Raw genomic sequence first — 13,102 nt, 5'->3', positions numbered from 1 at the left:
GCTGTTCCCTGGAGAGAAATGACCCATCTGCGTACCTTGCCTCACCTCCCAGCCCTCCACTGGCACTTCCAGACTTGGAAGTGGCTGTTGGGTCCCCAGCTCCTCAGGACTGCCAGACCTGGCAGCCCAACCTAGTAGCTGGGGCTTGGCTGAACACCAAAGTCCCAGCAAAGGAGTTCGACCCTACAGGTTTGGACCCAGCACTATGGAAACAATCTTACACTTGCAGGGAATAATGGATATATTTTCTTTCAGGATGGGTAAAAACAAGCACCTGAGAGAGCTGGCTCCCTCTGTGGAAGCACCTGAAAAATTCCTCTGGGTGCAGAAAGACCACTTCTGAGCCTGCAGGAGTCTATTTGGTTCTTTCCAAGGACAATTTCTAGAGGTCAGCTACAGTCAAATAATAGTTGCAAGGAAAAATTTTAGCATAGAAATAAGAACACTGTATTTGAAAAAAACCCAATTAGATTCCTCCCAAACCCACAACCTGTCATTCTGTGAAAGGCTTTCTGGTCTCAAATCCATCTTAGTAAAGACAAGAAGTGAAAGTGACAGGCAACAGTGATTATTGCAAATCTTATTATATGTAACAAATGAGAATAACATAAAGGCTAGTGGCTGTGCAAACAAGTCACCAGCTAGGAAAGAGACAGCTGATGGAAGAAGATAAAACATTAATGAAAAAATCCTGGGTTTAAACATTAAGGGCAAGTAGACATTATTTAAGAATTCTAAGACCTAACGAAATCCTTGCAATCATACAGGAGGATAGGATACATAGGGACCTCCTGGACCATCAAATCCTCATGCTATCTGTATTGCCATATCAAACAATCTTCTGCATGGAAATAGTAGTATTAAAGTAGTTCTTTTTGTCCCCAGATTCCAAGGGATGGAGGAGAGTGTGGAAAGCATTTTAGAACCTGGTATTTTGATTGGTTATAACCTCCTTGTGATTTCATACTTAAACTTTTTTGTCGGCATTTTACACCCATTCTCTCTGACAAAAATGTCATTCATCAAGTTCAGTAACATCTCTTCCCTTTGTTAGCCCCTGTAGCTCCAGTGTTAAAGGTGGCAGAATTGCCAATTGTGATAACACAAAAAGAAGAAATATTAATTGAATATTTATGTTGTGTATTTGGAAAGAAATGGGATGTGCTCATTTCACAGGAAGGAAGAAATGTCTTTCTGTCTCATCAGTAGCAATGGATAGATTGTTGCAGCCATCACGGCAAGGCACAGAAGTGCTACCAGAAAATTGTCACCAAGAATATTGAAAGAAGTGTCTGAGGAGCTTCCTGAAACACTGAGAGTATTTGTAGAACATATTGAAAGACAGGTGAAGCTACAAAGGGCCAGAGAAGTGACTGTTGGTTAAACAGCATGACCCAGGGTTGCCCACAGAACTGGGGGCATTACATACTGGGCACTGCTCTCCTGCATGTGCAGAAGATTTGGTTGCAAAACTGTCTGGTGCCCCCACAGGCAGACTGGGCACCTGTGCAGCTGGTACTGCATGCCTGGTACCGTGCTGATCATGTGCCAGCCAGCAGCCTGCCAGGCCCCTCAAACTGTGAGTCCATACCTGGATTTTCCAAGTGCAATCTGTTTGTCACTAGTCCAAGGCAAAATAATGGCTAAGCACATATGGGAGGTGAATAAAGCATTAATGAATGGGAGCATACTCAATGCCAGCAAATGCTGAAACCTATTTTCTTAAAAGCAATCAATGAAACCTCTTATAAAAATTAGATTTTTTTTTTTTAATTTATATTATTAAAGTTGTCTTTATAGATTGCTGGAAGTAAAGAGACGTCTATTTGACAGTTGCATGTGTCCTTCTCATTAAAAAAAGACAATTAAAAAAAATCAGTGTAGCCAGTACTGCATTGGTGAAATTAAAGACTGGCTCATAGATGTCCAAGAAATTGTCAAAAAAAAAAAAGAGCTCAGTCAGTATTTTTCATGACAACTTCAGGTTTGGTTCAGAGAAGATCAAGAACTGACTTTGGTTGTGATCTATAAATACTCACAAGGACAGCACTTTCTGGCAGTAGATAGAGCTGTCATCATCTAGCTAAGCTAGATTTGTAAAATAGTGCAGCTAAGAATAATCATACATAAGTTCCAGGTAGGAAGAAGAAAAGATTTGAACAGGGGACAGCTGATTATTAGCCCAGCTCATTAGGCAAGTAGTGGATTTATACCTGTTTGAAACCTTGTATTTGCCCAGACAAACTGTGTGCAGGCAGCCCTGGTGAGTGCTGGTGGCCATCAGGTCTGATTCAGGGCAACTCCCTGTCCCTTGCCATGTTGGATGGCAGTGTTTGAGAGTGCCTGTCACTGCATCAAGCTTTGCCTCTCTCTTTTCTTGGGGGTGTGCAGGGCAGCCACCAAACCCAGAGCTGAGATAGCAACACCCATCCGTGACACCTCTTGCAAGAGCAACCATCTGATTGTTGCCTGCGTGCGCTGATTCCAAACAGCCGCCTGGGCTGTTTCAGGCAGCTGCTTGCAAACACTGCAGACAGACACTTGAATTTCATTATCCCCTGTTGCACAGGAATCACTCAGCTAGATATCTGAGGTCATATCACATTACTTCTGGCACTGCAATGGCTGTGAAGTTACCTTGGGAAGGGAGGATGCTGCATAAACACCTCCCTAAGCATCAGATCTCAGTTCAAAAAAAAACCACTACTGTGGCAACTTGAAAAGCACAAAATGATGGGTCAAGGATTAATTAACTAAGACAGACTTGACTGACCAGTAATGCCCATAGGACTCCCAAATGAGAACAAATGCTTTCCTGGTAGGAAGATCACCTTTGCCCTGGCAGAGACGTCAATGCTATGTGGGACCTTGCTGCGCCTCATGATTGCTGCTCACTGGATAAACAGATCTCTGCTGTTAGAACAAAAAGATGAACAAAGGGCTAACTTGGAGTAGTTGTGGTAATGCTATCTCAGGCACGTTTTCATAAGCAAGAGGTGCATCGGAGCAGACCTGTGCAGTGAAACCTTTTGGGGTGAGGGGGCTGGTTCAGACCAGCTCTGGTTTGACCTGTGGACTGAATCACCGTTAGCAGCTTTAAGGCTGCTCCACTCTGCAAGCTAAAGTAGGATATGAGGCACAAGCAGGAAAGTCTCATCAAAAACACTCAGGTAATCCAAACTAAAATGCTGAGTCTGAGACACCTCCGGGTGCTCACAGTGCAATATGCAGGGGAATAATGGAGATGGATATTGGCATATCTTTTACTTGCAAAAAAGTTGCTTAACAGGGAAAGCTTTTTTTCCCTTCAAGCCATCACACACAGTCATCCAACTCTGTGAGGATGTTAGACTCTCATGTCTGCTGTTCAAATAATGGCACTTCTGTTCCTAATCACACCATGGCTGATAATGGGAAGGACGATTTTGCTTATTCTCTTTTTTCCCCTCCTTTAAACAGGTACCTTGAACCAAATGCATATATGCACTACACAGCATCTTCATGTTGTTGGAAGAAAATATAAATGCCATGAGTATCTTTCTTGTGTAGCTGACCCTCTCTGAAAATGATGAATCTCAGCATATAGAAGTGACAGCTTAACGCAAAGTCAGTGTTGAGCATATTCTGCAGAATCTGATCCAAAGCCTGAGGGAGTCTATGAAACCTTTTTTATCTATGACAAGGCTCTGAACAGACTCATAGAGCAGTTTCCTACAACGTCAAGCAGACTGGTTTAGATGTACCGGATTGTAGGTTCCTCTACAATGTCCACAAAACGAAGGCATTTGGAGTGAGAGACACACAACATGTAGAAGAGATCTGCCTCTTGTCCTAAAGATCTCAGCAAAACAAATTAAAACATCTGTCAAAACACACAAGATTGAGTCTACAGAGCTCTAAGCACTCTTTGAGGCAATGCTCTTGCCTCTCACTGAGCCTTTGGAGAACCAAGAAAAGTGTCAAATCCCAAGGTTTAGTGAGGCAGGAAGTCCTTTTCTCTACTTTTTTTTCCCCTCTGGACATCACTGGCTTTGTTGTGCTTCCCCCTGTTCTCATTTTCTGAGCAGGCAGGGAGGGCAAATGACCAAATAATGCATGCCCAGACATTTTCAGTTGGCTTATGACATGGCGTGAATTTGCTGTAATGGCAGGAGTTTGTACTCATCATCAGAGTTTCATTTTTAGTCTTGTTCTTTATCTGCCCGTCTTTCCTAATACTCACAAGATACAAGGAAATTACATTGCCATAGCCAATTATATTTTAGGTAGAGGATAGCTACTGATGATCAAAGGCTGACACACTTCTCTTCACATGTATGGAAAAAGCATTTTAGTTATTCTGAAGCAGCACTGAAAAATCTACATCCCAATTGAGGTGTAAACTGTGTTTGCAAGGTGCAGGGAAATGCTTACAATTCCCCTCTGTGGAGATTGCTTGAGAAATTGCAAGAATGACATTGTAAGAGCAAAAGAGGCGGAAAACATCACAAATATGAATGGAATAGGGCTGAGTGATACCTTTTCATCCATCTGTGTGCATTTGTCTGTGGCTGTAGGGGTGGCAGTGGTAAAACCTCCCTAGATTTTTGCTGCCTATGAGCAGGGATTGCTGCTAACCACCCAGTGTTAGTGGTGCAGGCACCCTGTGAAGCATGAATATGGCCCCTTGCTGTAGTTAGCTCCCCACATGCTGTGGGGTACAAAGCAATGATCCCTTCTTGTCCAATGGTCAGTCACAAGTGCCCATCTGCCCCTTCCATCTTTGTCTAATATCAGCTGAAAACATCACTGGTGTTCCTTTCCTGCATTCTCTCAACATCTTTCGTATGTACACTACTATTTATTATTTAAAGCAGTGCCTGTATTATTTAACTCAATGAGCATTTCTAGGATATGGTTTCCATGAAAGAGGCTGTGCAGCACCACTCTGTTGAACTGTGAAATAGCAACATCCTTCTCTGTTGGAACAAACACCACCCATAATTATTCTCAGGTGGTTTTGAAGTCCATAAACACATGCAAACATGCATAGCATGCATACATTTGTGTCTGTGCACATACTTTCATGTGTCTATGGTACGTATCAGAAGAATGTGATAACTTGTCAGATATTCTGGAAAGCCTTTGCTCAGCTGCAGCTTTCTGCACTCTGTGCTGTTTATCCTGCATCTTTGGCTACTCCATCACCACACCAGATTGTTTTCCAAAGAGATTTTTTTTGTGGTACTGTGTCTCAAATCTCAGCTATGAATTTTCTCCCCTCCACATCCAAACTGGCCACTTCCTCCTAAGATGCAGGTTTTTGATAGCAAACATACCCAAAGGATGAAACAAACTGGCCAACCAATTCACAAACATTGTCTCTCTTCTTCAGCCCCAAAGACATTTGGTTTTCATTGTATTATTTTAATATATAAAAACACTAATACTTCTAGTTTGGGCTAACACTGAGTCTGTTTGTGCCTACTATTCTTTCTGATCCACCACAAGACATATTCCAGCTGAATCTTCAGTCTCAGGGATCACGAGCTATTGTGTGGTTTATTTATTTTTTGGCTGTGATTTGTCAGTCTCTCTCTGACTTGTCCCCATGCCACTCCTCTTCCTCTCATTCAGCCAAAGGCTTGCAGAGCCCTGGGCTATGCATGCTGTGCAGATCTGTTTTAGTTCCCTGTCAATTATCCCTCCCTGTTTACGGTAACAGCTCGTATCACATTTTATTACTGTGGCTCATGTGGCTTTCACATCATTGCTTTTGAAACACTGAATTTATTCTGAAATGTGTCTGGTTTTCAGTCTAGCTCCTCACTGTTTCCTAATCCCAGGAGGATTTTATTGTTGGTTTTGCATCTTTTTTTGCCAGCTGCAGCTGTGTCCATGTTCCAGGATTATTGCTCAGGTTGCTGTGAGAAACATGGAAATGTTTTTCCTTCTCTTCTCTGACCTTCCAAGCCCTTTAGCTACGTCTGCCCCTATCTGCTCTCCTTTCTGAGCCTTAAGTGCTGTGCTCCCTTCCCGGCCATTGTGTTGGACACAAAGATGAAATGACCGGGGCGTGTGAAAGCGCTTGACAGCGCTTCAATATTATCTTCTCCTGCAGGATATCACAGTTAACCCTGGGTCTCCACTTCTCTTTACAACTGCCTTATTTTCATTTTGAGGGAACTCAGCACTCTCAGCAGCATGGAATTAATATCTCAGCTGCTGCCATGCTCAGGCAGAGAGCCAGCTTCCTCTCCCAACGCACCACCCAAGTGTCTCGCACTTGAGCACCTGCATCCCTGCATGATTAAGGGCAGCTCAGAGCTGTTTATCCCTCTTGCTGTTCCTCCATGTCAGTGTGCCCTTCTGTCAGGGCTTGATTCCACCTGTGAAGCTGCATTTTCTAGAGGGCAAACAGGATCATTTTAGAGAAGATCTTGCAACCCCTGAAGGAGGGGAGCTGATGTTTCTGATAGGCACTTTTAAAAAACCCAGTATAGCTGATCTGGAGTGGGGAATGGGAGCAATGTACTCTGTTTATAATGTAAACTTCCCCAGACACTTGTACTTTTGCCAGCTCCAAATGATAGAAAAGCACACGGCAGGTCTTAAAACACAAGATTTTCTTTAAAATTCATTACATTTAAGAATATAAATTTTGAATGTTTGTTCACTCTTCCCGCTCTGGGCCTGGAATTGTATTTGATAGAACCTTTCTTCTTTGAGAAAGGAAGCTTTTACCTCAGATACTGGAGCATGGAAAATGGGAAATGCACAGAGAGGTTACAGCTCAGGAACAGCTCAATGCTTCAGTGACTGGCAAAACTTCATTTTACTACTCCAGGGTTTAGGGTTTTGGGAAAAGTAGGGAGAAAAGAAGATAGGCCTGGATGGAAGAAGTAGGAGAAACCCCTGGAGAGACTGATGCTGAGAAAAGAGGTTACTTCTACCTCCAAGACTCGCTGTCTCCCACCAATTCCAAAAACTGAAGCTCCTTTTTCATTAGCACAATGTAACTTGTCTTGCCTCAGCTTGGGCAAAGTAGGCTGAAAAAGTATAACTTTTCTACCCCTAAGAGCCTATTGTCCTGGTTGACAAGATCTTCCCTACCTCTAGAACCCCCTCCTTCTTATATCCTGCCAGAAATCTCTCTAGGAAAGGATTTTAGGGTGATCAGGATACAAGCTGCATCCAGAAGGTGGGGGACCAGATCCACATGTTTTTTCCTGTGGGTGGAAGAAACAACCAGGAGAAATTTGGGGAGCATGTCACCCAAAATGTGTATCTGGCTATTGCAGGAATAGAGAGCATCCAGGATAACTTCATAGAGTTATCAGTGTCTTGCAGAGCTGAGGAAGCTGGTTCTGAGCAGTTTTTTTACTGTACATGCTCCAGTGTAGCTATTTAACGTAGGCGCTAGAGATTTCAATCACAGTTTGTGGCTCTCAATGAACTTGGAGCAATCCACACCCTTTCTAAACCCCAGTTTGCCTTTTCTAAGAGATAGCAAGAGTGATACCCTTCTACTACAGAGGAGACATTGAGAACTTATTAGTTCATGTTAAAAAAGCAGGTGGATACCCTTCAGTTACTACAGGAAAAACACACAGAGCATTTTGGTTTATTGTGGTTGTATGAAGACTGAAACTCTTGCCTATTTTCTACCAAAAAGCATAATACCTTTAGAAAGCCTTTCCTGACAGAGGAAGGAAGCAACAAGCCAAATCACAAAACAAATCTCTGAAGTTCAACATGAAGACACAAAAACTTAAATACAGGCTATTACTCAATGTAGCACCACTAAATGTAAACTGGGTAACCAGCTGAATTATCACAACTGCTGATGATTACTTATGAGCACTCCTGAAAGCAAAGTGTGACCCTAAATGTTATCTGCTGAGAAAGAATAGAAGTCAGCTTTTCCTTCCAAGAAATGAGATAGCTTCCAATCCATAAAGGTAATGGAAGACAGGGAACTAGAACACCAAGAACACTACATCAATTGCTAAAAAATAGGTAAGGAATTAATGACATTGTCTTATTAATTAACATTGTGTTGTGTGAGCAGCTACAGCAAAATAAGGTGATAAATAGCAGACAACTGGGGCTTATAGTGCATCTGAAAAGCCAATTTAATTATATTCTTTGACAGGATAACAAGCCTAGTGGACAAAAAATACTCCACAGTAGCTATATCTATCATTCCCTGAGATGACCTTGTATGTGGATTACTGAAATCTGAATGGTACTTCTCAAACCCCAGCTCTTCCAGTGCGTGCCAAATGCAGGTAAGTGTGTCCCGCCACACAGTGTTTTGCAGCCAACACACTCATTTTAAACTCCACGGCTGTTCTAAGCATGTTTTCTCACCCTCCACATCTATGAAAGCCACTGAATGAAAAGTGGATTACATCACATCCTTTTTTATATGAAGGATCTGAATCCTCAACTTCAAACTACCAGAGGGGCTCAGGAGCACAGCTATGCAGATGTTTTGCTGTTAGAGCAAGCAGTAGAGGCGATGCACACAATTTTGGTTTATTTTGCCATCAGATGGTAGTCAGCAGTTTGCTGGAGGTGGAAAATTTGTTGGAGCTGTAAACAAACACCCTCATCCAAATACATCACGAAGGCTGTTGCTCAAAGGTCCGTTCTTCCCTCCTCCTTGTCACCCACTCGCCTGCCTGATCTCCCATACAGGGAGGTGGCGTTGTCCTGACTTGTTTCAGCCAGCATGGGAGGAGCTCATTCCTTGGCTCTCTGTCAGGCAACTAGAAATGGCTCCAGGAGAGGGATAGAAGGGTGTAAATTTAAGGCAGACACTCTCTGAAGAGGAGCTCCATTTGGAGCACCAGCCATGGTCAGTATATTGGCATTACTGCAATGAAAGGTGTTTGTTCCCTGTGTCCTGGGTTTGGACCTACAAACACCATGAGCTCCAGTGGTTAAAAACAGCACAGTTAGCATAAGGACTTTATTAGTATCAATGCTAGAGCCTAAAACATGATCCAAGTGTGGAATGGGTGACATGGATCAAATCTGCTAACACACAGGTATTAGAAAATTCATGAACCTCACTGTGGTCTTGCTACTGGAGGAGGACAGAAGTCCATCTTCTTGGGAGAGGTCACACAAGAACACAGTTTGGTCCATTTCTCCTGAGATCTGGAGCAAGGATTTGACTTCCCTATCCCCTCCTGGTTTTTGCTGTCAGTTGCATTCTACATGACTTTGTGCCCCGTCAGCCAGGTGGGTGGCATCTGTGCTCTGGTGGGGGAGCTGGAACTAGATGACCTTCAAGGTCCCTTCCAACCAAAACCATTCTGTGATGCTATGATTTTATGAGTCCTCTCTTATCTTAATGTTGAATGACAAGGAAACAAGAGAAGCTATTTCTTTGTGAAATTGCAAACGAGTCTCTGCTGCAGGAGTGTCAACTGATGATACCTCTGCCTTGTACAAAGCCTGATGAAAAACAGCCAGACACCCAGGATAAGTGTTAGTGGTGGAGAGTTAATCAAGGAGGTCTTCTATCATGCCCAAGCAACCCTTCTCAGCTTGAGAGCCTGCTCATACCTGCGGAATAGAAAGAGGGAAGCATGTGCAGAGCTCTGAAAGGTGAGAATACACAAAGTGCAAGCTAGAAGAATGAGCTGAAATCAATTAATTGAAGTTCAACCCCAACAAATAAAGGAAAGTATGAATAAACACGAGTACAAGAGAAATTAAGAGATCACAGAAAAGAGTCCTAAGGTTAATGAGAACATAGTCAAGAGGGAATTGCTAGATGAGGCTGGCATAAATGCACAAAATGTATTATCAGATGGATATTGGGATTAATAGGTGTCATGACTTTAAACAAGTAACGTAGCTGGAGAGTATTGAAGCATGTTTTGATCAGCACAATTCAAAACATATATAAGCCAAATGGATAGAAATAAGATGAAAGAATGAAAGAATCAGCAAATCTGCGCCTATTTTATTTGTTTAAAAACCCCAACACTCAGTGTAAAGCTTTCTTAATGCTGATATGAGTAAGTCTCCTGACTGTAGAGCTTAGAAGAATAGGACCTTTGTTCCCCCCTTCATGAGGGAAAATGGAATTGGCCATTTCTAATTAGCCACATTTTCAGGAGTTTTGTTTACTCATGCTGTGGTTCCACGTGCTGTGTTTTTCTGCTTCATTCCCAAGCAGAACTACTCCTAACTAATATATTACTGCTGTGGCTGTGCCCATTGGAGGGCACAGGGAACATACACAGAGGCTTTAGAGAGGGTGAAGCACAGCTATGCAGTAACTTTTTGAACTGGTGACAGGGATGCAAAAGTATTAAAAAAGGGAAGAGAGCTCTGCTTACCAGCCTCTAAATCATTGTCAGGAAGCCCCCATTCTCCAGACTCAGACCAGGCCCTGGATGATCCTTGTACCTCCCAAGGCTGACCTGGTGACTGTAAGGTGACTTCACAGCAAAGACCAAGTCAGACCATTTGCAAAGGTGCTCAGGTGATGTGTGATACCTGACTGAAGCAACACCAGTGATGCCAGATTTTAGACAGGTGTTGCCAAACTCAGAAGGAGGACAAAGCCAAAAGTGATGAGCCACACCAGAAGGCACAGATTTAACTGAATTGGAGAAGCAGAGAAAAGTCTGTGTCCCCCTGATTCCTGTAAGTGGCAACAACTGTCAGTTCTTCCACTTACATAATAGCAGCTGCTACACAATGTCAAGATATCCACTACAGTTTCAGTTTAGGACGGAGGTGAGCATGGACTACCACCCTGCAAAGGAACAGAATGGAATGGAAGAAGAAAGAAAAAATCCCAAGGGACAAATAATTTAAATAAATTTAAAGATAAAACACAACCAGGATATCTTACAGGTCAGGATAGGCACTGTAAACATGATAGAAAATTTTAAATCTTTATTTTAAAATTAACTTGTTATATTGGTCACTGCAGAAAAACTGAACGCTAGCTGAACACAAACCACTGGCTTCTTGTTCTGAATCAGATATAACAGCAACAGCCCAAAGCAGAGTTGACTGTGGAAACAATTTACTGCTGGGCTTTGGTACCTCAGCTCTTGGGAGCTTGTTAACTCTTTCATTGATGGTGCTTAGTGGGGAAATACCTGGTTACCACAGCTACACTTACACTGCTAAAGGCCGTCCACCTTAAGAGATGCTTACTCTCTTTTTCAAGCCAAGTCTTGTAGTAGAGCAGTCCCCTGGTTGGTGCTAGGTCCCTCTAGAGAATGTCTACGTGCTTGCCCTGGACATCCTCTCAACTCCCCATGGAGCTCCCTGGACCTAGGGACAAAACCCTTTCCTTCTTTCCTTTTCGTTCCTTCTTTCTCAGTTCAGTGTGTGTTAAAACAAAAGCCCTGTGCTGCAGGCCCAGCTGTTTTTAAGTGGGTACATGCCATAAAGGTTGGTGGAGGCATTAAATTCTCCAGTTCCAGCTCTGTTTGCCTAGATAGTGACTCACCTCACATGTTTCAGATCAGCTTCTTTTGAGGAGAGGAGGTGTGATACAGGTCCCACAGCCGTGCGGAAGATGAGACTCTGTTATGCTTGCAAGACAGGTCTTAATTACAAAGTGAAAATTATTATTTCATGTTAAAGTGTTGGGAGAAGATATATGAAAGCCAAGGAAATATTCAGTAACTGCTGAAAAGGACACACAACACCCAGACACAAGGAGATGTCTCATTAATTACTTGCTTTAGTCTCCTTTGGTCTCAGAACGCAGCAGCAATAGAATTACTTTTGTTAGCATCTGTGGGTTCTGTTTTGACTAAGCTTTGTGTTTTCTATTTATACATTAATGGTTTTTGACATGTTTCCTTTTGGTGTGGGAATTAATTACCTACAATTTATCTAGAGACTGTACTTAATCCACATGTCAATCATTCATGTTTCGTGGTGTTTCACAGACAGCAGAAATAAGGACTACTGAGAATGGAGCAATCCTGCCAGCCTGTGTGGAGTCATTCAGGGCTACAGCTGTTAGTTACCAGCCCAAGAAGGTATTTGATATTTAACAATTGAATTTCACACCAAAAAGAAAGCACAATGAAGCAGTAGCTGTCACTGACTGAATTCCAGACAAAACCTCTCCTCCTAGAGACCAGCTTTGTCATTCTATTTCACTTGTTCAGTATTTTCTATTGCAAGTCTTGAAGAAATGTCAGAGAAAATAGGAGTTAGTGAGGGACTAAGTTACTAAGATGTTGTAAACTGGTATCTTTCTCACAGATAAAGCATAGCTCAAAGCATAACTTCAGATTGGCAAGAGGGCCTACGTTGTGATATCACCTCCTAACCCCAGTCAAAATGTATGACCAGAGCTGTCAAGTGCTGCCTTATGAGCAGGAAAACACTGAAGTTTGAACTGAGGTCTGAGTTTCCTGGAATTTAAAAGATACTGCTGTCCAAGGGACTTGTTTCAGAACTGCTCCTTGTTAAATGGAGTTTGTTACTCTCCTGAAAACAGCTTAGCCCTAAGAATCATCTACATCCATAGCTATTTGCCAGGGAGGGAGGGAGGGTCAGGAGGGCGCATCAGTAATTGCAGCTGCTCTGGAGATAGAGCCTAGAATGCAGGTCTGCCTGCGTTATCCACTTGCTCCTTCCCACCTCATTCCCAAAAATAATGGAACACGAGACACAGTAATTTGGTCACCTCTCCATCGTGCTTTTTCAGCGCTACCCATGATCTTGGCAGTTTATATTTATCCAGGGAGAGAGGAGGCGAAACAAAAAAATCCAAAGGAAAGATGGAGGAGTGGATGAGAAACAAACAATTTCTAAGACTGTAAAACCCGGCAGGTTTTGGTTTTATGGCATCATGGTGGATGGCTGCACAATGAAGAGCTGGCTTCTGTTGATAGCAACACTATCAGCAATTTCCCATCCAGCTGGGAAAGGTTTTTTGTTAATACACATCATGATTTTAATAGCATGTGTGTAGGTGGTGAAGAATTGGATTATTTTTTTTAAACTTAATAATCAAGGTGAGAGGAGGCAAGCACAATACATGGGAGAGAAACATGCAGTGTCAAAATACTCTTATCTATTATTGGCCAGGTCACATGGGCAGATCTGCCCCACCTCCCAC

The 13,102-nt window shown here is 42.7% G+C and overlaps 1 long non-coding RNA gene across 2 annotated transcripts in view; it reads left to right on the top strand.

The window, feature by feature from the left end:
* The window catches only part of LOC137469316 (uncharacterized), a 31,674-nt gene that overhangs the window by 10,835 nt on the left and 7,737 nt on the right, over positions 1-13,102 (top strand). For both annotated transcript variants that reach the window (XR_010996439.1, XR_010996438.1), the window contains one exon: positions 11,919-12,011. This is a non-coding gene — a long non-coding RNA (uncharacterized lncRNA). The remainder of the gene's footprint in view (positions 1-11,918; positions 12,012-13,102) is intronic.

This window comes from Anomalospiza imberbis, chromosome 2 (genome assembly GCF_031753505.1).
Source record: "Anomalospiza imberbis isolate Cuckoo-Finch-1a 21T00152 chromosome 2, ASM3175350v1, whole genome shotgun sequence".
Lineage (NCBI taxonomy): Eukaryota > Metazoa > Chordata > Aves > Passeriformes > Viduidae > Anomalospiza > Anomalospiza imberbis.
This window is presented reverse-complemented; position numbering and strand designations above follow the sequence as displayed.